Source organism: Malania oleifera, chromosome 7, assembly GCF_029873635.1.
Source record: "Malania oleifera isolate guangnan ecotype guangnan chromosome 7, ASM2987363v1, whole genome shotgun sequence".
Lineage (NCBI taxonomy): Eukaryota > Viridiplantae > Streptophyta > Magnoliopsida > Santalales > Ximeniaceae > Malania > Malania oleifera.
This window is the reverse complement of record NC_080423.1, coordinates 48,721,165-48,747,560: the sequence shown is the minus strand read 5'-3', so window position 1 is coordinate 48,747,560 and position 26,396 is coordinate 48,721,165.

The following is a 26,396-nucleotide window of genomic DNA, read 5'->3' as shown; positions in this document are numbered from 1 at the left end:
ATGTTGACAAAACACTAGTTTCTTATATGTATTTTTAAGTGCTTGAACAAGTTTACTATTACACATAAACATACGGCAAAGGGGAAATGGAAGCCAGAAAACTTAAAGCTTACTTCAACGGGTGCATTCCATGGAGAGAAGAGCAATGAAGAAGAAGAAGATGACATTTAATTTTAATTTTTATTGCATTTAATTTTTTATTATTTGGTATGTAATAATGCATACATATTACATGATATGATTTGAATGCTTAGACAGAATCATAGACTAACCGTAGGGAACCAAAGGTCATATATAGTTTGACCTTAGGGCAGACTTCGGTCGACTGAATCCATGGCAGCATAAATGCCTCGGTCAACCGAACAGGTCAGAAGTCAACATGTTGACTTCACACGGTCGACCGTTCTATTTTGAACGTATCTTCCTCGGTCGGCCAAACCAACACGTGTCTAACCCCTAACTACTTGGTTGACTGAACTCATAGTTCAAATTGGCCACGGTCGATCGAACCTCATGAACAGTCAACCGAACCTGAACCATGGTCGACCGAACCTACAAAGGGTTCGAAATCGCCTTCGAACGGTCGACCAAAACTTTAGTTCAAAAATGCCATGGTCGACCAAACTTAGTGATATGGTGAATCGAACCTTAAATATGGTCAGCCGAACCTCTTGGGTTTCGAATATTTAAGGGCTTAAATGTAATTAACTTCAATTAAATAATTTGAAAAATACCCAGCGTGTCCCTAACAATCATAATTTTCAGAAAATCTATAAATACCCCCTCCATAACTCATATTAGCTACTTTGATTAACTCCAAATTTCTCTATAATCCTTTGTTAATCAAAGTTCCCCCAAATGATTTTTATTGCAAAAATATCTTCTTTGGCGTAAATTTTTTTAAACAAAACTCTCCAACTCTCTATCCATTCATTTATTTCAAAATCACTTTGGAAGAGAGCATATTTATTTTGGGCATTTATTTTCATATTCACATGCACATACTCTCACTTATTATTTATCTTTGAAAATCATTTTCTTGAGAGTATAACTTTGGTTTTTCCTGGTTATTTCTATTGATAAACATTCTTAGAAAAAATATTTATTGCACAAATCCTTTTGAACTTAAACTCTAGATTCTCCAAATACTTTTATTTTCAAATATCCTTTTTGGAAAACATAATAATCATTTTATATATTCATATGTTTTATTTGTGCATTTAATTATTTAGATAAGCAACCTTCTCTCTACTAAGCATTATTGCATATCATAAAAGAGTGCATATGTTTGAGCTTAAACATGTACATCTTTGCTTGTATTTTCAGAAGCATTATTATGTACAAAAATTAGTTTTATTACATCAGTTGGGTTCAACCCATAATTGAACTAGGGAGTCTCAGCCCTGTAAGTAAAACTGGTTCGGTTCAGCCCGAAAATTGAATTGAGGAGTCTCAACCCGTAAGTGTGATAAGTTGGGCTCAACCTTATAATTGAGCTAGGGTTTACCTTGCCCTGTAAGGAGACGTTGTAATGGCTTCTCCCCGCCTGTTTAAGTGAGCATGTTTAGTAGAATCCTTGGAGGATATGCCCAAGGCGGGGATGTAGGCTGGTTTGGCAGAACCTCAATAAAAAAATATCGTGTGTCGCTCTCTCCTTATCTCGTTTAATTTATGCCCTTTAAATTCAACATGTGTATGCTTATTCATTTATGGTTATAATTATTTGCATGCACACTTTTATTTAAATGAGATATGCTGCACATGTATGTTCACACTTAAAACTTAATCATTTTTCATATACGTTATTATATTGAATGAGATATGATATGTGGTAAATTGGCGTAAAGGTTTAATTTAACCAAAATGTTTTTAAAACCTAATTCACCCCTCCCCCCTTTTGGGCTCAAATCAATTCCAACAATAATTGTGGTATAAGAGATTATAGATATTTAAATAACACTTTAGATCCCACTTTCGACTGCGAAGTGTTACATCTTGTGTAGTGAGAACAATTCAGTTTGTATTTCATTATAAGAAGGCATGCTTTCACATGAGTCATTACAAGATTCATCACTAGATTCTACAAGTGAGTTTGAGTAAGAATTTACCTCGTCATCTCTTGCCATGAAGCAAAGGTTGGCTACTTCTTGATCGTTTAAGTCGCTATCTAAGCTACTTGAGCTTGAGTCATCCCAAGTAGTTGCTTTCATTGCTTTCTTCTTCTTCTTCTTAGCATCTTTCAAAAGCTATGGAAAATTAGGCTTTATATGGCCTACCTTTTTATAGTTATAACAAGTTGGGGGTTCAGTCTTAGTTTCTTTCTTGCTTGATTCACCTTTGTACGTTTTAGTTCCTATGAATTTTTCTAGCAAATCTTTTATTCTTTTTGAAAATCTACCTAGTCATCTAGTGAACAATGCTAAGTCATCATCATCCAACTCATTACCCTTTTCATCACTCGAGCCTTCTTTTGAAACTTTGAGTGTTATTTGACAGTCATGGTGTAATTCCAAAAGGGGGGTGAATTGGGTTTTAAAATATTTTGGCTAAATAAGATTTGTGCCGATTCACTACATCATATCCCAATTAAAATTTAAAGCATCTATGTAAAATAATGAAAACAATAAATGCAAACATATGCGTGCTGAAATTAAAGTGTGAAAAATTAAACAGATACAAGAGAGAGAGAGAGAGAGAGAGAGAGAGAGAGAGAGAGAGAGAGAGAGAGAGAGAGAGATGGAGAGAGAGAGGAGAGAGAGAGAGGGAGTAGACACAATATTTTGACCGAGGTTTGGCCAATCCTGCCTACGTCCCCTCCTCAGGCAAACCCGCTTAAAGATTTAACTATATGCTCACTTAACCAAGCAGAGCGACGCCATTTACAATAATCCTTACAAGGTGGAGTCCCCTTAACTCACTTAACTAGGTGAAGTCAAATAGTTTCTTTTTACAGGGCAAAGTCTCCCTAGCTCACTTACCGGGCTAAGCCAACCTAGTTCTCCTTATGGGGTGGAGTCTCCCCTGCTCACTTATCGGACTGAACCAAACCGATTCTCCTTACGGGGTGGAGTCTCTCCTGCTTACTTACTAGGCTGAGCCAAACTACTTCTTCTTACAAGGCGGAGTTTCCCCAGCTCAATCATCACGCTGAGCCAAACTGGTACATAAAAAATTTTTTGTACAATAGAAAATGCTTCTTAAATATGCAAATTTGTACACATTTAAGAACTATATACACTCTCATATGATTTATGAAATGAAGCTCAGTAGAGTATTTAAAATTACTCTCAAAAGTATTCTTCAATAAAAATTAAGTAAGTATTGAAAATGATTTTTCTTTAAAATATTTGACCTTTCTTAAAATAATTACTAAAAGGCTTCCAAGTAAAGTATATGAATGAATACATGCTCTAGCCCTTCTCAAGGAGCTTTTCAAACCAATATATATGAGTGAGATATATGCTTAAAGTTACCTTGTAAAACTCAAAATATTTTCTCCAAAAGATTTTTCAAAATGAAGAGTGGGAGAAAAATATTTTTCAAGGTTGACCTTTGAAAAACAAATTTCAAGTAGGCTTTCAAGCAATATATATATATATATGTGTGTGTGTGTGTGTGTGTGTGTGTGTGTGTGTCTAAATATATGCTCAAGTTCAAGCCTTTCTTGTATAAACAAAATTTTCCCAAAATAAATTTTCAAGTGAAGAGTATAGGAGAAATTGAACATTTAAATCTCTCAAAAAATAAGGAAGCTTTCAAGCAATGTATATAAGTTAAATACATGCTCAAGCTTTCCAAGAACCCTGTGAAAATGTTTTTCCAAAAAAATATTTTCCAAATAAAAGAGTGGGAGAAATTTGATCTTTGAAACACATTTGAAAAAACAAGACAATCAAGCAATATATATATATGAGAGAGATTATATATGCTTGAGCCTTTTCAAATAAAACCCCCAAAAAGATTTTCCAAAATTTATTCGCAAGAAGAGCATGGGAAAAAAGAAATTTAAAGCACAAAATGGGGTAAAGGATGTGAGAGAATCACACAAATATTTAACTAAATTTTACAATTGATTCTCTAACATTTTCAAGGTATTTAAGGCTTGCATTTGTAAGCAAAAAACCATTTTTGGCCGTTATATGACCGTTGGGATCTTAAAATATTTTTTTATTTTGAAAGCTAACTGTTTTCCTACTAATGGGATGCTTTCTCAAGAGGTTTGGTCGGCTGGGGCTTGAAATCAATGAGGTACAGTCGACTAGAGTGAAGATCCAGTCGGCTGGCCTCAGGTTTTCTGTGCGGACACCGTTTAGTATTTTGACCATATTGTTTTCTATACAACTCCAAATTGGATGTTCTTAGTATGAACATAACTCTAAGAGAAAAACCCACAACTTTAATGCTCCAAATTGGACGTTCTTAGTATGAACATAACTCTAAGAGAAAAACCCACAACTTTCATGTTTAACACTTTTTAAGATAAAAAGTTATGGATTGAGAAAATGCTCATCAATGAGACAGATGAAATATAAAGGGAATTTTTCTACTACGGACACCTTTCGGTGTTTTGGCCATAACATTTTTTTATACAACCTCAAATTGAACGTTCTTAGTATCAATAGAAAGTTAAGAGAAAATCTCATAACTTTTATGTTGAACACCTTTTAAGCTAAGAAGTTATGGATTGAGAAAAATGCTCATTTCTACTGTTTAATTAGTTGGTTGGTCGACCGATGCCTCTGTAAAAATTAGTTTTTGCCTTATTTTAACTTCAAAACCATTTTAAACCTTTTGGTATAAGCTTAACTTTGAATAAGAAGGTTTTTAATGAAAGATTGTTGTTCCTAGCTAAGGTCAATCTAAGGTCAGATAGAGTTTCAATTTAAATCATATGATATGTATGCACAATTGAAACCTAATTTACTATTACAACTTAAAAAAAAAATGTTCATGCTTTGCTCCTTTGCAATCCCATGGAATACACCAATTGGTGTGCTAGTTTAGGTGCTCTTTACGGGTTCCATTCTGCATACATCACTTGTGCTTATAGACATATAAACTTGTTCACACTTAATACACAAGTGAGATGCTGTGGTTTGTCATAATCAAAATAGGGATCAAACTCAAAAAGCCAACACTATTGATTTCTTATGTTTGCTAACTTTAGTAGTCCTTTCATTTATAGTCATCTCACATATGAGAAGCAATCTTATGAGTTCATCTAGGGAAGTGTTCTTTAAGTTTCAGCCTTCAGTTATTGTAGTAGCCTTGTGTTCCCAAATAGGAGGAAGTCCTATAAGGATTTTCCTAATCATTTCATATGTAGAGTAGTTCTTCCCTAATGAATTAAGGGAGTTAATTATGTGAGTGAATCCTGTGTACGTACTAGTTATGGACTCCTCTGAGTTTATCCTAAAAGTCTCATACTTGCTAGTGAGCATGTCGATTCTACAGTCCCTAACATCTACAGTTCCCTCATAAGTTACTTCTAATTTGTCCCAAATTTCCTTTACATATTTGCATCCCATGATCCTATTAAACTCATTAGCATCTAGTGCACAGTATAAAACAGTCATTGCACTTGAGTTTATTTGATGTTGTTTTATATCCGTTTCTCTTAATTCAATTTCATCTTTGGGAACTTCCTTGTTGTCAATAGTCTTAGAACGCACATAGTCACCTTCGATTACTACTTTCCAGACTTTCAATTCATAGTTTGCAAAAATATTCTCATATGTTGTTTCCAAAAGTTGTAGTTGGCACCGCAGAAAATTGGAGGTCTAGATAAGGATTGCCCTTCACCGAAAGGTGATACACCTATGTTTGCCATTGATGAGTGTAGTTTTTGCAAGTAGAAGGGTCATTGGAATGCTCAAGTAAGGGATAACAACAGGTGTAGTTTTTGCAAGCAGAAAGGTCATTGGAAGGCCTAATTAAAGGATAACAACAAGCTTCGAAGCCTAAGCATTATCACACTGTAGCCACTACATCATCAGAAGAGTTATCTCCCACTACGTCTACACTATCTCTTATTGCAGAGCAGTTGCAGAAGCTTCTTTCTATATCAAAGCATAATGCCTTATTTGTTTCTCCCTTCATAATTTTGTCTTCCTTATCCATTTCAGGTATATCTTCGTCCACTTGGATATTTTATTCAGGTACTACTCATCATATGTTAAATGACATCTCTATATTTACATCAATATCTTCTACCCTGACACCTTCTTTTGTTTTGGCTGCCATTGGTACCCCAATGCCATTGGTAGGTACTGGTTCTATCATTTCATCTTATCTGTGTCTTTCTGATGTTTATTCTATTCCTTAACTTTCATTAAATTTGATTTCTATTAGTCAACTATGTGATTTTGGATATTGTGTTTACTTTAATCCAACCTCATTATTTGTGTAGGATCCACATTCCAAGAAGCTGATTAGGATAGGCCATAGGAATGGCGGATTGTATGTGTTAGAAGAGCTTCAAGTCCAAGAATTTGCTGGTTCTAGTGTTAATTTGTCTTCCTTTCATTTGAGTTCAAATTCTTCTAATTTTTATTTATGGCATTCATGCCTTGGACATGTTTTTAGTTCTCGACTGATATTTTTGGCTTCCATAGAAGTATTAGGAAATTTATCTTCTCATGACCTTTCTGATTGTAGTGATTGTAAGCTTGCAAAATTCTCTGTTTTGCCCTTTAATTAAAGTACATTAGTGCCTTTTGCACCATTTTATCTAATTCATTTTGATATTTAGGAACCAGCTCCGACTACCTCAAAGGGAGGGTCTCTATATTATGCTTTCTTTCATTGATGATTATACTCGTTTTTCTTGGATATATCTTATGAAGAAATGTTCTGATTTCACTAGCATCTATAAAATATTTTGTGTTTTGGTTCAAACACAATATTTAGCTATCATTAAGTGTTTCAGGTACGATTTTGGGGGGGAGGGGGGGGGAATATAATTCTATTGGGTTTTCCACACTACTCACCTCTGATGGCACCATACATCAATCATCGTGCAAAGACACTCCTGAGCAAAATGGTGTGACTGAAAGAAAACATAGGCACATCATTGATACAGTAAAAACCCCAAAAAGAGATATAAAAGATTAGTAGAATGATTTCCCAATAATAATAATAATAATAATAATAATAATAATAATAATAATAATAATTAATTAATTAAACAGATTTTTAAAAAAAAAGAAAAAAATAATAATTAAAATTAATTTTTTATTTTATTAATAAAATATATTATTATTAATATTAATTAAATATTATTATTATTATTATTATTATTATTATTATTATTATCTGAAGCCTAGAAGCTTCAGGCTTCTTCTACCTCTTCTTCTTCTTCTTCTTCTTCTTCTTCTTCTTCTTCTTTTCTTTTCTATTCTTTTTGTCCTTTCTGCGCAGCACTGAAATCTCTCTCTCTCTCCTCACGTTCTCTCTCCTTCTTTCCTCGATTTCGGGACGGATTTTTGTCCGATCGAAAATCCAAAGATACCACTGGACTCCATTCGCCGCTGCCGTCATTTCTACTGGAGCGGATCGGTGGTAGGAGTGGCGTAGACATATTCCCTGGGGTAAGCCATTTTTTCCTTTTTCTTTAATTTCTTGCAAAATATAAGCCCAATTGACAAACGGATACCACCACGAGAATCTAAGGATGATTATCTACAAGTCTAGTAGAACGGAATTCTCGTGGGGGTGTCGGGCCAAAATCCCAAATTTGGGATACGGGGGTTATTAAGGGGCTTATTTTTAATTAATTAGTATTAATTTAGAAATACTAAAATATTAAGCATCTGGGACTGAAGTAGGATTTCTAGAATTTAAGGTCCAGGTGAACGCCGCGGGTCTAATTTTGGGACTCGCAGGAAAAATTTAAAAAATTAAGTAGGGATGTTAAATAATAGTTTAAATATTAATTTGAGGTATATGGAGCCTAGGGAAGGCTAGATGAGTATTATTTTGAAGAAATAAATTAATTAATCTGGGGAAAATGTAAATTGCAGGAGTTAAATTTCAGGCGCCAAAGGCGTAGGATTTGGGTCCTAACGAATTTCTCAGTAGCCATGTAAGAGAATAAACTAAAGCAGTTATTTTCCATATAAATTATTATTAATTATGAGTAAATTTACTTTTAGAAAAGCATATGCTATATTGTTTATTATGAATGAAATGTGCGATTAGGAAAATACTGCTATGATAATTAAAATATATATGTATGTATGAGATGCCAGAAAATCACGATTTTAGAATATGAAGTATGATTTTTAACAGCATATGTGTGGCATGAATATTATTTTATATGAAATGTATTAGGATGTGAAAGATTTTACGAACAAAGCATGATTTCAGGTATTATGAAAAGATGAGTTATGTTGTGATAATTTTGACGATTATATGATAAATGATTTATTTTCAGAATATATATATACCTGAAACGATTTTGGCGAGAGGCCATGTATTTATGTTATCGGCACGAGGCCGTATTTATGATATCGGCGCGAGGCCGTATTTATGCATGATTTCGACACGAGGCCGTAATCACTATATTTTTGGCACGAGGCCGTAATGATGTTATATATATGATCATGTATTATATGTTATCACAACCAGGATGTTAGTTTAGTTCAGTTCAGGGGTTCGGTACCGTAGCTATATTGTAGATCAGCTATTTACGTCAGATTAGTGCTAACCATCCCATGAGGGGATGAGAGATGGATAGTCGATGTGGCTTTCAATAGAGTGTGGACGTCCACCTAGCAGTCCGGACCAGGGTGTGGCAGGCCCATCGTACTTACAGACATATTTGACTCGGCACTGGTCGGCCAGCCATTGTTAGGTCTCGCCTTCGGGCTGCACAACCCGTCATGGGGGGTAATATATGACACCAACTAGCTATTCATCCTGGGTATATGCTTTCAGTATTATCAGTATAACAGATGTTTTATGTATGATATGACTTACTAGAAAATACGAAAGCATGTGATTTTTCAGCATGGTATGATGAACGTTTATGAAATATGAAATGTACTGTATATGTATAATTGCATTAATTATTCATGTTACCATACAGCTGTATTTAGTTTATTTTCCCTTACTAAGAAGTGTCTCACCCCCAAACTTAATTAATTTTTCGGGAGCCCCTGAGAGACCGGCGAATCAGGGCCGTCGTTGAGCTAGTGAGATTACCCTGTGAGAAGGATAAGATTTTGTAATAGGGTCAGAGTTATTTTGTGTTTGACCTTAGAAATATTTTGATGTATATGAGGATGTATAGAAGTACAGTTTTATAATGTTATAGAAAGCTCTGGTATTATGTTTTATGATTGGATGTTTGAGATTTTATGTTTACTGCTGCTAGGTTTTCTGCTGTGCTTGATAGGTATCCCCACTACCCATGGGTTCAGGTTAACCATTTGATCTATTATGTGACATTTTATGTTAAGAAATTGAGGGACGTTACAGATACAGCCCGATCCCTTCTCCTTTCTAGTAATGTTCCCAAAGTTTTCTAGGGAGAAGCAGTTCTTATTGCCACATATTTGACTAATAGAATTCCTATCGCTCTTACTTTGGGAGTCTCTCCTTATGAGAAATTGTATGACAAGGCTCTAGAGTATTTTCATTTGAGAGTATTTGGTTGCACATGCTTTGCCCTTCGTCCTTATACTAAGTGTTCTAAGTTGTCTGCATGATCCTCTATGTGTGTGTTTCATGGTTATGGTGATAGACAAAAAGGATATCATTGTTATGATTTGGTAACACAAAAACTTTATGTTTCTCCTTTTTCTTGAACACATTCCTCTTTTCTCTATTCCAACAAGCTCTAGCATCTTAAATGAGTCTAACCTTGTAAATATTGATTCATTTACTTGTGATATTAATTCAATATCTTCCCCAGTTGTTCCAATTTCTTCTACTTGTCCTTCATTATCTTCTGCAAGTATAAATCCCCCATCCTCCTTGGTGGACTCCTCTTCATCTTCCGATCATGTGGACCATGCGTCTTCTTGTTATCCAACATGACTTCATAAGTCCCCTTCTCATCTTGATTCATATGTTCTTATCTCTCATTCTTGTTATTCTTCTAGTTCTACTACTTTTTTAGTTTCTCTTCATTCCCATTTGTGAGCCTGCTTCCTATAAGGAGGCAGCTCTTGACCCTCTTTGGCAACAAGCTATGAATGAAGAACTTGTTGCCATGTATAAGACCAGCACGTGGGAGTTGGTACCTCTTCCTTTTGTTAAAACGATAGTAGGATGTCGCTGGGTTTACAAGATCAAAACTAAGTCTGATGGTTCTTTTGAAATATATGAGGCTCGTTTGATTGCAAAAAAGGATTACTCAAAAAGTTTGTTTTGATTATGAGGAGAAATTTGCACCAAGTTTTAAGAAGACACCTGTAGCTACTCTGATTGCAGTAGCTTCTGTCGCGACGTCCCGGAGCATGGGTGCCCCAAGGTGGCAAAATGAAAAATGGTATTCAATTTTTGGAGAAAAATTAGAATGGAATCACCACTAACATTTTAGTGTGGTTAGAACACGTGATTACTACCCAATTAAGGGTAGAATCGGTCTGCGTTACCAAAGTTAGGGTCGGGAGTTTGGTTACGCGAGGGGAAGGTACAAGCACCCCCTACGCGCCCGTTCTTAGGAACAGTATCTAATTAATTTAGAATTATCCCTAATTTAATTTTATAGATCTTTAAAATTACTCCCTTTTAGTGAATTTTTAAAATACACACAAAAATATATACATAATATATTATACTCCCTTAGAACCAGAATACGTGAAGCCCAAAAAGCTCGTACCCTTTCATTAAAATCATCAGGATAAAAATCAAGAAAATATTTAATAAAATACACTCCCAAATTTTGAAGTTGTATAGAATTTTTTATAGGAAAATACTAGTATGAGAGTTTTTAATATATGTTAATAGGATAATAAGTTAAGATATTAAACTACCACAATACATATAATAATAATAATAATGACACATATCTACTAAAATATTACAAATGTCAAAATAAGTAATAAAATAGCATAATATAATGTATATTAAAATACTAAAGGTACTATAAAAAGTAATACCATCTATATAAAAAAAAAAATGCCTTAATAAGTAAAACTAAATACAAGCATAATAATTATACCATAATATTCTATATACTATCGTACTAAATATAATAACAAAATACTAAATATATACTAAGATGCTAAACTTGCCATAATGATTGATACCTTTATATGTAAACATGATAAAATACTAGAATACTAATACTAAATATCCTAAAATACTAATATAAGTATTCATACATTAAACATAACACATACAATAAAGAAAACCCTAAGTAATTAAAACTGGACATACATCAACGATGAAAACCCTGCAAGTACACAAAAATACCACAATACACATAATCATATTTAAATATTAAACGATATAATTCTTACCTCTGCAATAAAAACAAACCTCTAATAAAAAAAATTACGACAAAATTCAAACTCTAATTATTGGAAGGAGCCACAAAAAAATTATGCAAAAACGAGAACAAACCAGTTAATATTTGCAGTGATGATAATAAGAAAAAAAAAAAAAAAAGATGATAATAATAATAAAAATGATACCTTCAAATATACAAGGAAGTGTGTGTGTTATGTATGTTGTGTGCGTGTGCTGTGTGTTTGTGTTGTGTGTGTGTGTTGTGTGTAAGCTATGTGCTATGTGTTTGTGCTGTGTGTGTGTGTTGTGTGTTGTGTGTGTGTTGTTCTATGTGTGTGTGCTATGTGATGTGTGCTTGTGCTATGTGTGTGTGTTGTGTGCGTATGCTGTGTGTGTTGTGTGCGTATGCTGTGTGTTGTGTGTGTGTGTTGTGTGCTGTGTGTTTGTGCTATGTGTGTGTGCTGCGTGCGTGTGGTATGTGTGTGCTGTGCCTGGTGTGGTCTGGAGGTGGAGTGGCCAATGTTGGAGTCTCGGACTGCTGGCGCACGACACCGGAGGTGGTGATGACAGTGAAGATGGGGTAAGAGAGGGTCGAAATTGATGTCGTGTTTGTAACGTCGTCGGCGCTGCTATAGCGGACTCGGGCAGGAGCAGGAGTGGTTTGGTGTTAAGTGTAGCGTTGCAGTAGTTGCTTCGTTGGCCGATAGCAGGATGGCGGTGGCGTGGAGCTTGGGACTGCTGGCTATGGAGCTCACGGCACAGCAGTAATTGAGATTGGTGGTGGCTGGGCTATCGTGAGATTGAGGCGCTGAGGAGCGGATACGGCCGACTGTGTTGCCGTTTTCTGGAGCAGCTGCTGTAGCGCCAACGAGAGAGGAGGTCTGATGAAGGGACATGCGGTTCTCGGATAAAGAAGAAAGACGGAGAGTGATAGAGGATGTGCGTGAGGGAGATGTAGCGGCAGTGGCTTGGAGAGATGGAGGATGACGACAAAGAGGGAGAGATGAGGGGGGAGGTCGTGGGGAGAGAGAGAGATCCGAGAGAGAGGGGTGATGGCTGGGTGAGTGGAAGAGAGACAGGGTGCGCACGGGGGCCTGCTCTGTGTGTGGGATAGAACCTAGGTTTTTCTTTTTGGTTTCCGCCCCCCCTGGTCTGACTTGTGCCCCCCTCCCCTGCTTTTATAAACTTTTTCTAAAACCATAAACTATTCTTTCCTTCTTTTTTTTTTTCTTTTTTTTTTTATACTTTTATAATAATAATAATAATAATAATAATAATGTAATAATTATAAGATTTGAAAATATTGATAATACTAATAATAAAAAATAGAAATAGCAAAAATAACTATAGTAAAGTAATAATAAAATAAAAATAATAAAAATGATAAAAATAATAACAGTAAAGTAACAAAAATAACAATAAAAATAATAATAAAAATAATACATAATAATAATAATGATAAAAAAATACTAATAATAATAATAATAATAATAATAATAATAAAATAATATAGTAACCCCTTTGTTATATATGGCTCGGACAAAAATTGGGTGTCTACAATTGCCCCTCTTTGTAGGCTTTGTTGCTTCAATGTAACAACAGGAACTGTCCTAAGTTTTTGTAGCAACAAGCTTGTAAAGATAAAAGACACCTATTTTGGTCAGGTCATACAACTCCCAATGGCTTTCAGATTAATCAAGTGTTATTTGTTTCTGCCAACCGGGGATGATTTGCACTGAATCTAAGAATCGAGGCGGAAGTACATAGCGAGCTATTGCGCTGAATGTAAGAATCCAGGTTGAGGTACACAGGGATGGCTTGCTACAAATGTAAGAATCCGAGTCGTAACGGATACGATGATATGACACAATGATGGCTTACTTCGAATGTAAGAATTCAAGCCGTGGCGGATACGATGATCCGAACCACAAGACATAATGATGGCTTGCTTCGAATGTAAGAATCCAAGCCGTAGCGGATACGATGATTCGAGCCATAGGACACAATGATGGCTTGCTACAAATATAAGAATCCGAGCCGTAGCGGATACAATGATCTGAGCCACAAGACACAATGATGGCTTGCTTCGAATGTAAGAATTCGAGCGGTAACGAACACAATTATCTGAGCCATAAGACACAATGATGGCTTGTTGCAAATGTAAGAATTTGAGTCGTAGTGGATACGATGATCCAAGCCACAAGACACAATGATGGCTTGCTTCGAATGTAAGAATTCGAGTCGTAGCGATGATCCGAGCCATAAGACACAATGATGGCTTACTTTGAATGTAAGAATCCGAGTCATAGTGGATATGATGATCCAAGCCACAAGACACAATGATTTCTTACTTCGAATGCAAGAATCCGAGTTGTAGTAGATACGATGATCCGAGTCATAGGACACAATGATGGCTTGCTTCAAATGTAAGAATTTAAGCTATAGCAGATACAATGATTCGAGTCATAAGACACAATGATGGCTTACTTCGAATGTAAGAATCCGAGTCATAGCGGATACGATGATCCGAGCCATAGGACACAATGATGGCTTGTTTCGAATGTAAGAATCCGAGCCGATAGCGGATATGATGATCCAAGCCACAAGACACAATGATGGCATGCTTCGAATGTAAGAATCCGAGTCGTAGCAGATATGATGATCCGAGCAATAGGACACAATGATGGCTTGTTGCGAATGTAAAAATATGAACCGTAGCAGATACGATGATCTGAGCCATAGGACATAATGATGACTTACTTTGAATGTAAGAATCTGAGTCGTAGCGGATACGATGATCTGAGCCACAAGACACAATGATAGCTTGCTTTGAATGTAAGAATCCAAGCTGTAGCGAATATGATGATCCAAGCCACAAAACACAGCGATGGCTTGCTTTGAATGTAAGAATCTGAGTCGTAGCAGATACGATGATCCGAGCCATAAGAGACAATGATGGCTTACTTCAAATGTAAGATCCGAACCACAACGGACACTATGATCTAAGCCACAAGACACACTAATTGCTTGTTGCGAATGTAAGAATCTGAGCCATAGCGGATACGATGATTCGAGCCACACGACACAATGATGGCTTGTTAGAATGTAAGAATCTGAGTCATAACGGATACGATGATTCGAGCCATAGGACACAATGATGGCTTGTTCAAATGTAAGAGTCCAAACCGATAGTAGATACGATGATTTGAGCCACAAGACAATATGATGGCTTGCTTCGAATGTAAGAATCTGAGTCGTAGTAGATACAATGATTCGAGCCATAGGACACAATGATGGCTTGCTGCGAATGTAAGAATCTAAGCCGTAACTGATACGATGATCCGAGCCATAGGACACAATGATGGCTTGCTTCAAATGTAAGAATTCGAGCCATAGCGGATACGATGATCCGAGTCACGAGACACAATGATGGTTTGGTTCGAATCTATGATCTGAGCTATAGTGGATACGATGATCCAAGCCACGAGACACAATGATGGCTTACTTCAAATGTAAGAATCCGAGTCATAGTCGATACGATGATCCAAGACATAGGACACAATGATGGCTTGTGGACTTTGATGTACACTTAGACCTCGGGTGTTTCAAAATATGGGCTTCAAGCTATTTTCTGATGGGTCGAAGCCTGAGTTTAAAGAGAGTTGGGCTTGAATTGCTTTAAAAATGTTGGCCTGGGTTTTTAACTTATAGGGCCGAAGCCCCCTTTTGAAATATGGGTTTAACCCTTTTTGAAAATCAGGTCTAGGCCGGGTTTTTCGTTTAAAAAAAGGTCTGGCCTAGATTTGTTTTAAAAAAGTTGGATCCTAATTATTTGAAAAGGATTAGACCGACCCATCTTTTAAAATGTTTAGGCCAAGTTTTTTATTTTTTAAAAGGATGAGCCATGGTCTCATTATTGGGCTTTTCCAGAATAATGGCTAAGTAGTATGCATGTCTAAAATGGATGCAAGACGTATAACACAACAAAAAACATCTATATACGAAAGACGGATTAAGTCACATGGAGAAGGATAAGGATCCTATCCGAACCCAAATAGATACACCTATTTTATAGGATTTCTTCATGGCTCTATCATAGTTAGGAAAAACTATAGACAAGTATGTTTGGGTAGGCTCTAACCCTAGTGACAATAGGTTCCCAATTTGAGCCCCATCCTTGCCCATAAGGGGTTTGGATAAAGTTCAAACCGAGCGGAGTGGTTCGTGGGTCCCCACAAGCCCTGTCCCATGGGGACAAACGGTATTACACTCCTTTCTAATCTTAGCAGGTAAAGCCCAGGTATAAAGCATGAGAGTGTGTGAATCCAAGTTTAGCCTAGTCCCTCTATCCCCACATGCATGTCACACGCTTATTCATGATTAATCACATTCTTATTTAAAATATGGAAACAAGATATTTATAATTAACACACTTATTCTAAAAAGTTGGAAATAAAATAATTACAAATAATATTCTTATCTAAAAAATTTGGAAAGAAGGTATTTACAATTAGTATTCTTATCTAAAAAAAATTGGAAAGAAAATATTTACAATTAATATTCTTATATAAAATTGTGGAAAGAAAATATTTACAATTAATATTTTTGTCTAAAAAATTTGGAAAGAAAATTTTTGCAATTAATATTCTTATCTAAAAAATTTGGAAAGAAAATATTTACAATTAATATTAAAAATTTGGAAAGAAAATTTTACAATTAATATTCTTATCTAAAAATTTGGAAAGAAAATATTTACAATTAAAAAATTGGAAGTAAAATATTTGCAATCAATATGCTTATCTAAAAAAATTTGGAAAGAAAATATTTACAATTAATAATCTTATCTAAAAAAATTTGGAGAGAAAATATTTGCAATTAATATTCTTATCTAATAAATTTGGAAATAAAATATTTACAATTAATATTCACAAAATGAGGAGCAACTAAAAGATTTATTAAATTTAAACTCGGGATAATTTTTAATTAATTACTAGCTCAACTCTCTATACTACCCAGCGGAGTCGCCAATCTGTCGTGACGTCCGAGAGCGCGAGCACCCCAGGGTAACGAAATAAAAAATGGTATTCAATTTTTGGAGGAAAATTAGAATGGAGTTACCATTAACCTTTTAGTATGGTTAGAACACGTGATTACTACCCAAATAAGGGTAGAATCCGTCTGCGTTATTAAAGTTAGGGTCAGGAGTTCGGTTATGTGAGGGGAAAGTACGAGCACCCCTACACGCATAATAAGTTAAGATATTAAACTACCACAATACATATAATAATAATAATAATGACACATATCTACTAAAATATTACAAATGTCAAAATAAGTAATAAAATAGCATAATATAATATATATTAAAATACTAAAGATACTATAAAAAGTAATACCATCTATATAAAAAAAATGCCTTAATAAGTAAAACTAAATAGAAGCATAATAATTATACCATAAGATTCTGTATACTATCGTACTAAATTTAATAACAAAATACTAAATATATACTAAGTTGCTAAACTTATCATAATGATTGATACCTTTATATGTAAACGTGATAAAATACTAGAATACTAATACTAAATATCCTAAAACACTAATATGAGTATTCGTACATTAAACATAACACATATAATAAAAAAAACTCTAAGTAATTAAAATTGGACATACATCAACGATGAAAACCATACAAGTATGCAAAAATACCATAATACACATTATCATATTTAAATATTAAACGATATAATTCTTACCTCCGCAATAAAAACAAACCTATAATAAAAAAAATTACGACATAATTCAAACTCTAATTATTGGAAGGTGAAACAAATTGAAATGAACTACTCTGCAAGAAGAAAATTTCAGCACAGAGCAGAAAGAGATGAAGATGGGAAAGAAGAATTTTGTCTTCCTTGCATTTTCACACATTGAACTGTACACTCGGGGGAAGATAAATAGGGAAAAGGAAATGATAAAAGAAAAAGGAATCTCAAGCAGAGCAGGGAAAATAACTGCCCAAAACAGAAAATAAAATAAAATAAAATAAAACAACTATCTGTTGGAGCCATTCACGTGGGTGCTCTTTCATCAGATTTCTAGTGGGAGTTAGGGAGCTGAGCTGGAGTTGCATATCTGGCATCTTTAATTTATAATAGCCCCCCGCAAGATGGAGAGTAGATGTTTTCTACTCCCATCTTGGACAAGTGAGAATAAAATAGAGAAGAGGCTGTAGGTTTGGTGAACATATCTACCATTTGCGAGTGGTTGTTGACATAGTGAGTGATGAGACCACCGTTTTGAATTTTTTCACGAATGAGATGACAATCTAACTCAATGTGCTTTGTGCGTTCATGGAAAACTGGGTTTGCAGCAATGTGTAAGGCAGCTTGGTTGTCGCAGAAGAGTGTGGCAGGTTGGGGATGAGTCACTTGGAGATCATTCAAGAGGTAACGGATCCAAGTCAATTTGCAGCAAACCATTGCAATGGCTCTGTACTCTGCCTCTGCAGAAGACCTGGAGACGGTGTTTTGTTTTTTGGATCACCAAGAGATCAAAGAGGAACCAAGGAAAACACAGTAGCCGGTTATGGATTTTCGGCTATCAGGACATGAACCCCAATCACTGTCACTATATGCCTTTAACTGTAAGCTGGAATCTGAAGGATAAAAAAGTCCTTGACTTGGCGCCATCTTGATATATCTAAGAACCTTGTGTGCTGCATTTAAATGAGGGACTTGTGGAGTTCCCATGAACTGGCTGAGGAATTGAACAGAATAAGAGAGGTCTGGTCGAGTGATGGTCAGGTACATCAAATGGGCAATGAGTCTTCTGTAAATGGTGGGATGTCCAATGGGTTCTCCTTCATCTCTCAACAACTTGAGATTTTGATCCAAAGGAATTTTAGCAGGTGTAGACCCAATGGATCCTGTATCTGATAGGATGTCTAATGCATACTTTCGTTGACAAAGATGGATTCCCTTTTCTGATCGTGCAACTTCGATGCCAAGAAAGTATTTGAGTTGCCCAAGATCTTTGATTTTAAACTTTTCATCCAAAGCTCCCTTAAGTTTTTCAATGGATCTCATGTCATTGCTGGCCATAATTATGTCATCAACATAAACTAGGATGGCTGTGAAGGAACCATTATGCATTCGGGTAACAAGCTGTAATCTCCTTTAGATTGGGTGTAGCCATGCTGATGATGAAGGAGGAGAGTTTAGCATACCATTGCCTCGAGGCTTGCTTAAGGTCATACAAACTTTTAAGCAGCTTGCAAACCTTTGTTTCATCTGCTGTGCGATAGCCAGGTGGCAGCTTCATGTACACTTCTTCATCAAGATCCCCATGAAGGAAGGCATTATTGACATCGAATTGATGTAGATGCAGGCCTTTGACTGCTGCCAATGCTAGTAAAGCTCTGACAGATACCATCTTAGCTACAGGGGAGAAAGTTTAATGATAGTCTATGCCCTCTTCCTGTGTGTATCCTTTGCAGACCAATCTGGCCTTGTATCGTTCAATGGTCCCATTGGCATTGTATTTTATCTTGTAAACCCATGCATCCGATGGCTTTCTTACCAGGAGGAAGTTCTATGATAGTCTAGGTTTTATTCTGTTCAAGAGCTGCAATTTCAGTCACCATAGCTTTCTCCCAATTAGGATCCTTAACAGCATCATGATATAAATAGGGTTTAGTGTTTTTAGTGATTATGGTGACAAAGGTCTTGTGTTTAGGTGTAATGTTATGATAGGATAAAGAGGCACAAAGTGGAAAAAGACTACCTGGAGCTGCAGGACCTCGTTTCTTGTTGGACTCTTGTGAATGGGTGAGAAGGCCAGCAGAGCTAGCTTGCTGAAAGATGAAGTGTTCAAGGTGAGGTGGTGGCTTCTTGGTTCTAGTAGATCTCCTTGGGAGATGAGGACTGTTTATAGTGTGGTCTAAGGTTTCACCAGGAGGTTGAGGTGATGTTGAAGGCTGACTTGGTGTGTTTTGTGGGCTGTCATGTTCAATTGCATTAGCTGGTGTATGAGAGTCTTCATAGGAAAAATCCATGATGGTAGGCTGAGGAAAAGGAAGCTGAGTAGTTGGGACAGTGGTGACTTCTTCAGATTGCAAGGGGAAAATGTCTTCATGAAAAACGACATTCCTTGAGATGAATCTTTTTTTTGTTTGCAAGTCCATTAGTTTGTATCCTTTCACCCCAAAGGGGTATCCCAAGAAAATACACTTTCTTACTCTTGCATCAAATTTGTTCCTGTTATTTGAGAGAGTTGAGGCAAAAGCTAAGCAACCAAAGACTCTGATGTGGGCATATGCAGGCTTGGCTTTAAAAAAGAGTTCAAAGGGACTTTTGGATTTTAAGATGGCAGATGGAGTTCGGTTAATGAGGTAGACTGCTGTCAACACACAGTCACTCCAATATCTGACAGCAAGCCCACTTTGGAATCTCAAGGCTCTTGTAACATTTAAGATGTGCTGGTGTTTTCTTTCAACTCTAGCGTTTTGTTCAGGGGTCTCCACACAAGTTCTTTGGTGAATGATGCCCTTCTCATGATAAAATTGTTTCAGATCAAATTGCCCTCCATTGTCACTCCGAATGGTTTTGATTTTGGTTGCAAATTGAGTTTCTATCAGGGCACAAAATCCTTTTAAGGTAGAACTTGCATTAGATTTAAATTTCAAAAGATACACCCAAGTGCACCTGCTGAAGTCATCGACAATGGTAAGAAAATATCGGAAACCATCATAAGAGGCTTCATTACATGGCCCCCAGAGATCACAATGAATGAGTTCAAAACAATGTTCAGATTTGTGTTGACTACAAGGAAAAGGAAGCTTGTGAAGCTTGGCTAAGGGACAAACAAAACAAGGCTTAGTAGTTAGTGAAGTTTTGCATACAGGTTCAAGATTGAGAAAATCTAATTTTACTGATGAAGGGTGTCCTAGGCGGTAGTGCCAAAGGTCCATGTTCTGGCTGTTGGTAATTGCAGCTATTTGTGGTGATATGTTGGTGGCTTTGGACAGGGCTTGAGTCAAAATGCTGGAGGAACTTCATTCTGCAGCAAACGGTGTGACCCATTCTTCACCTCACCCATTCCAGTCGTGCGCCAAGTCAAAAGGTCCTGAATAAAACAATTTTTAGATAAGAAAATAAGACAACACTTCAAGGTGTGAGCCATTGAGACTAACTTAGCTCTGATACCATGAAACAAATTGAAATGAACTACTCTGCAAGAACAAAATTTCAGCACAGAGCAGAGAGAGATGAAGATGGGAAAGAAGAATTTTGTCTTCCTTGCATTTTCACACATTGAACTATATACCCGGGGGAAGATAAATAGGGAGAAGGAAATGATAACGGAAAAAGGAATCTCAAGCAGAGCAGGGAAAATAACTGCCCAAAATAGAAAATAAAATAAAATAAAATAAAATAACTATCTGTTGGAGCCATTCACGTGGGTGCCCTTTCATCAGATTTCTGGTGGGAGCTAGGGAGCTGAGCTGGAGTTGCATATTCGGCATCTTTAATTTATAATAGAAGGAGCCCCAAAAAATTCTGCAAAAACAAGAACAAACCAGATAATATTTGCAGTGATGATAATAAGAGAAAAAAAAATGATAATAATAATAAAAATACATCTTTAAATATACAAGGAAGTGTGTGTTATGTATGCTGTGTGTGTGTGTGTCGTGTGCGTGTTATGTGCTCTGTGTTTGTGCTGTGTGTGTGCTATGTGCTGTGTGAGTGCTGTGTGCGTGCGCTGTGTGCTATGTGTGTGTGTTGTGCTGTGTGTGTGTGTGCTGTGTGTTTGTGCTGTGTGTGCGTGCTGTGTGCGTGTGCTGTGTGTGTGTTGTGCGTGGTGTGATCTGGAGGTGGGGTGGCCGATGTTGGAGTCTCCGACTGCTGGTGCACGACACCAGAGGTGGTGACGACGGTGAAGATGGGGTAGGAGAGGGTCGAAATTGCTGTTGTGTTTGTAACGTCGCCGGTGCTGCTGTAGAAAACTCGGGCAGGAGCAGGAGTGGTTTGGTGTTAAGTGCAGCGTTGCAGTAGTTGCTGTGTTGGTCGGCAGCAGGATGGCTGTGGTGTGGAGCTTGGGACTGTTGGCTATGGAGCTCACGGCATAGCAACAGTTGAGATTGGTGGTGGCTGGGCTATCGTGAGGTTGAGGCGCTGAGGAGCGGATACGACTGACTGTGTTGCCGTTTTTCTGGAGCAGCTGCTGTAGCGCCGAAGAGAGAGGAGACCTGGTGAGGGGGGGCCGTGCGGTTCTCAGATGAAGAAGAAAGACGGAGAGTGACAGAGGATGTGCGTGAGGGAGATGCAGCGGCAGTGGCTTGGAGAGATGGAGGATGACGACAAAGAGGGAGAGATGAGGGGGGAGGTTGTGAGAGAGAGAGAGAGACCCCGAGGGAGAGGGGTGATGGCTGGGTGAGTGAAAGAGAGATGGGATGCGCACGGGGCACCCCCTCTGTCTGTCTTCTGCGCCCCCTCCCTGCTTTTATAAACTTTTTCCAAAATCCTAAACTATTCTTTTCTTTTTTTATTTTTTATTTTTATACTTTTATAATAATAATAATAATAATAATAATAATAATAATAATAGTAATGTAATAATGAGAATATTTGAAAATAAGGATAACACTAATAATAATAAATCGAAATAGTAAAAATAATAATAGTAAAGTAATAACAAAATAGAAAAAATAAGAATGATAAAAATAATAAAAATAATAACAGTAAAGTAACAAAAATAAAAATAATAATAATAAAATAATAATAATAATAATGATAAAAAATACTAAAAATAATAATTATAAAATAATAATAATAATAATAACAACAACACCAACAACAACAACAACAACAACAACAACAATAATAATAATAATAATAATAATAATAATAATAATATAGTAACCCCTTTGTTATATTTGGTTCGGAAAAATATAGGGTGTCTACAGCTTCTGTTAACTAGTGGAACCTCACATAGTTAGATGAAAAGAATATCTTCTTCAATGGAGATATTAAAGAGGAAGTTTATATGAGTTGGAATTTGTATATTCTCAAGAAGGGAGGTAAATTGGGCATTTAAATTTTCTGCCTAAGTTCAATTCAAATCCAGAATCAGTATAACTCAACTTAGGGTCTGTCTAAGCAAATACCAATAACCCAGTAATATAAAACTGAGTAGAAAAATAAAAAAGATACAACATGCTCAGTATTTCCCAATCATTCATAATAATAAAAACATAAACATTCAAGTGCGAAAATTAAATCTGCGGAAATTAAAATCAGACACAATAAATGTTATCGGGGTTCGGCCAAGCTTGCCTACGTCCCCTCCTCAAGCTCACAAGCAAGAAGATTCCAAAACTATTGCTCACTTACGGGTGGAGCGACACTGTTTACAATACTGTAGAGATTCAAAGAATAATAGTATTTTAATAATAAAGAGGGAGAGAAAATGGAAACATGAACAAAAAGAAGCCGTAAAATTGTCGATGAATTTTGGAGATAATAATAATAATAATAATAATAATAATAATAATAATAATAATAATAATAATAATAATAATAATAATTTTAAAGAATTGTCAAGACTCGTCGACGAATACAGGGGTTCGTCGACGAGCGCATAAGGAAATTCATCGACGAAGCTACGTCTCGTCGACAAGAAAATACCGAGAGAGGTTTTGGGACAGCATGAATTTCATCGACAAGGGAATAAGGTTCGTCGACGAAATTACTGAAAGATTCGTCGACGAGATGACGTGTCTCATCAACGAAGGCCGTAGTATAAATAGTGGAAAACCCTGATTTTATCCATTTTCAACGCTCCTCTCTCTCTCTCTCTCTACGTCTCTCTCTCACTTCTCTCTTCATTTCCTGGTCTGTTTCTTGCCAGATCGAAGATTTGAAGCTACCACGATGCTTTTAGCAAAGTTCTCTGCAAGTCTGCCGGAGCTGATCATTGGAAAAGTTAGGTTGGATTTCGTCCCAATCTTAGGGTAAGACATTTTATTCAGTATTTGTCTTTCCCTCAATTATGAGAAATGTTGTAGGTAAGAAAATACTGATATTCTGTTTTAGGGGATTTTGTTTTCAGGATGTTGAGTTAGGAACCCTGCGTGTATAGAGCCAAAATTTTATAAATGTTTTTCAGAGTTAAGGTAAGGGAAATATGCTATGCTAGGATTTTAAGAATATTAACAGAGTTTTCATAGATACATATATACCAGTTATTATGTAGTTTTTACAGAACGAATATTTTAATGTTGCGTGGCCTGAGTAGATATTTACCTGATGTAAAATTTATACAGTACTTCAGCATATCATGTTATATAGCATGTATATATAGTTATTCGCAAATGATTAACAGACAGATTTATATAGATTTTATTTAGCTCAGTATATCATAATTTTTATAGAATGTTATGTTTTCCTGAATACCGTAACACACAGTTATAAAGATAGATTATATAGTTATAGCATCGAGATGCTATAGTTATTCAGATTTTTCAGTATTTACAATACTGAATTATAACGTTATGGTTATTTTTGAAACATAATGAAAACAGCAAAGGTATATATATATAGATATAGATGTACTTATATAGTATCATATCCCTGTGGAGATATTACAGACAAATACACTTTACAGGGCACGGTACCATTGTTATATGCAGTTAGAGTGTAAAGACCCGAAAATTTAAAAGGATTAAAATAATTTAGAAAAAAATATATAAAATAACAGATAAATAAATAAAAGGAATGGCATGGGAAAAAGAAGAAAAAAATTAAAAAAAATAAATTAAATTAAATTAAGATGAATTAAATAATTAAATAATTAGTTATTAAATTAAATATTTTTACATTGATTTAAAAAAAAAAAACCTAATTGAAATAAGAGAATATATATATATATAAGTATAAGATAAGTTTAATATATATATATATATATATATATATATATATATATATATATATATAAAGTAATCTGAAGAGATAAGAAGGAAGAAAAAAGAAAGAAGAAGAAGAAAGAAGAAAGAAGAAAGAAGAAGAAGAAAGAAGGAGGAGGAGAAGCCTCACGCAAACCAACCCCCCTGCTTTGAATATTTTTTCCTGCCAGCCACCTCCGTCTCCGTCTCTCTCTCTTTCTCTCTCTCAATTGTTCGGCGAGTTTGCGACGAATCGGGAAACGGAAGGTGCAGTTGGAATCCTAGTTCTGCTGCTGACATTTCTACTAGAGCAGATTTGTCGTGGGAACGGTTTAGGCCCTACTCCTGGGGAAATGTAATTTTTCCCCATTTTCTCAATTTCTCTATTAATATGTGGTTAAATCGATGAACGGACACCACCGACGAACGAACACCACCATGGGATCCTAGTCGTCGTCGTCATCATTTTGACATAGGTAATTTTTCAATTGGAGTTTTCTAGGCCCTACTCCAAAGCTAAAATGAGATTTGGGAAATTTGGCAATTTGGCTAAATTTAAGGGTATTATTATTTATTTAGGAATTATGGCCCTAGGAAATATTCAAATAATATTTTATTCAGGAATAATTTATTGGAATTAGGAATTTAATTTTAGGGTCTGGGTGAGCACCGCAGGTATTTTTCGGAGTCCCTGTTGGTGTAGTTCAAAAAACTAGGTAAGGGAAAAAATATATATTAAATCAGAATTTTTATGAATTAAATAAAAAATAAATTGTGTTATATGTACATGTAATTTTTCAGTATGGGTAAAATGTCAGCCATTTTAATTATATTTTTTTTCGAGTTTAGGGCTGTTTATTAAACATGTATATGTGAAAATGAACTGAAGAAAGTTGAACATTTTTTTAGAGTATTTATGTAAGAAATAAAAGGTATTTTTAGTATATAAACATTAAATGTTGGTTGACTTATTTTACAGGCAGTGTATGAGTTTTAAAAATAAATTGTGTGGCATGAGTAAAATAGAATTTTGTGTGGAATTATATTATATATATACGAGATGCAAGATATACAGAAAATAAAATGAGCATGAAAATGATATATGAAATATGCTGCATGTGAGTGTTAATACAATCATGGAAACAACCATGGCTAAAAAGATGCCGACCACGGCAGAAAGGATGCCGAAGCTAACCAATCACGGCTGAAAAGATGTCGACCACGGCTGAAAGGATGCCGAAGCTAACCAACCATGGCAGGAAAGATACCGAGTATTTATGAATTGAAATAAAAATGAGTATGAAATGAAAAGGGAAATGAATGGAATGTAAATGAAATGTGAAATGTGAACAATGTAAAATGGGAAGGTGTCACTTAAAGTGAAATGCAATGCAATGTTAAGCCATTAATATAAACAGATGTGTATGATTGAATAATGATAGAAAGAATGATGTATTATGATATTAGAAGTGTGTATGTACGTAGAACATGTTACGATTGGGCGAGGCGTACCTTTCGCCTGAGGGCTTGCTGAGTAAGGCGAGTGCACTAGTAGCTACAGATGTGGTAGTAGCCGCATAGCGTACTAGGGCAGAGGGAACCTACTTGTATAGGCAGGTAGATTTCCCTATCCTTAGGGCCTTTGCCGATAAACTTTTGTATGAATTGTGTGAGTACGAGATCAATTTATCACTTAAGGGCTTACTGAGTAAGGTGAGTGCCCTGGTATGTTTTAACTGTGACCTTTGGGTTGCCTAAATATTATAGTAGAGGGGTGCTACTTGTATGGGCGGGTAATCACCTCTATCCTCTGGTAATCTTGTGGGTTAAACATTTGTATGTGTTTAAATAGGATCAGAGAATGATTTTAAAAAAATTGTGTTAACAATTTACAAATGTTAAATATTATGTTGATTATAAACTCATGTTGGCCACACACTGCTTTAATATATTGTTTCTTCCCTTACTGAAATGTGTCTCACCCGAATAT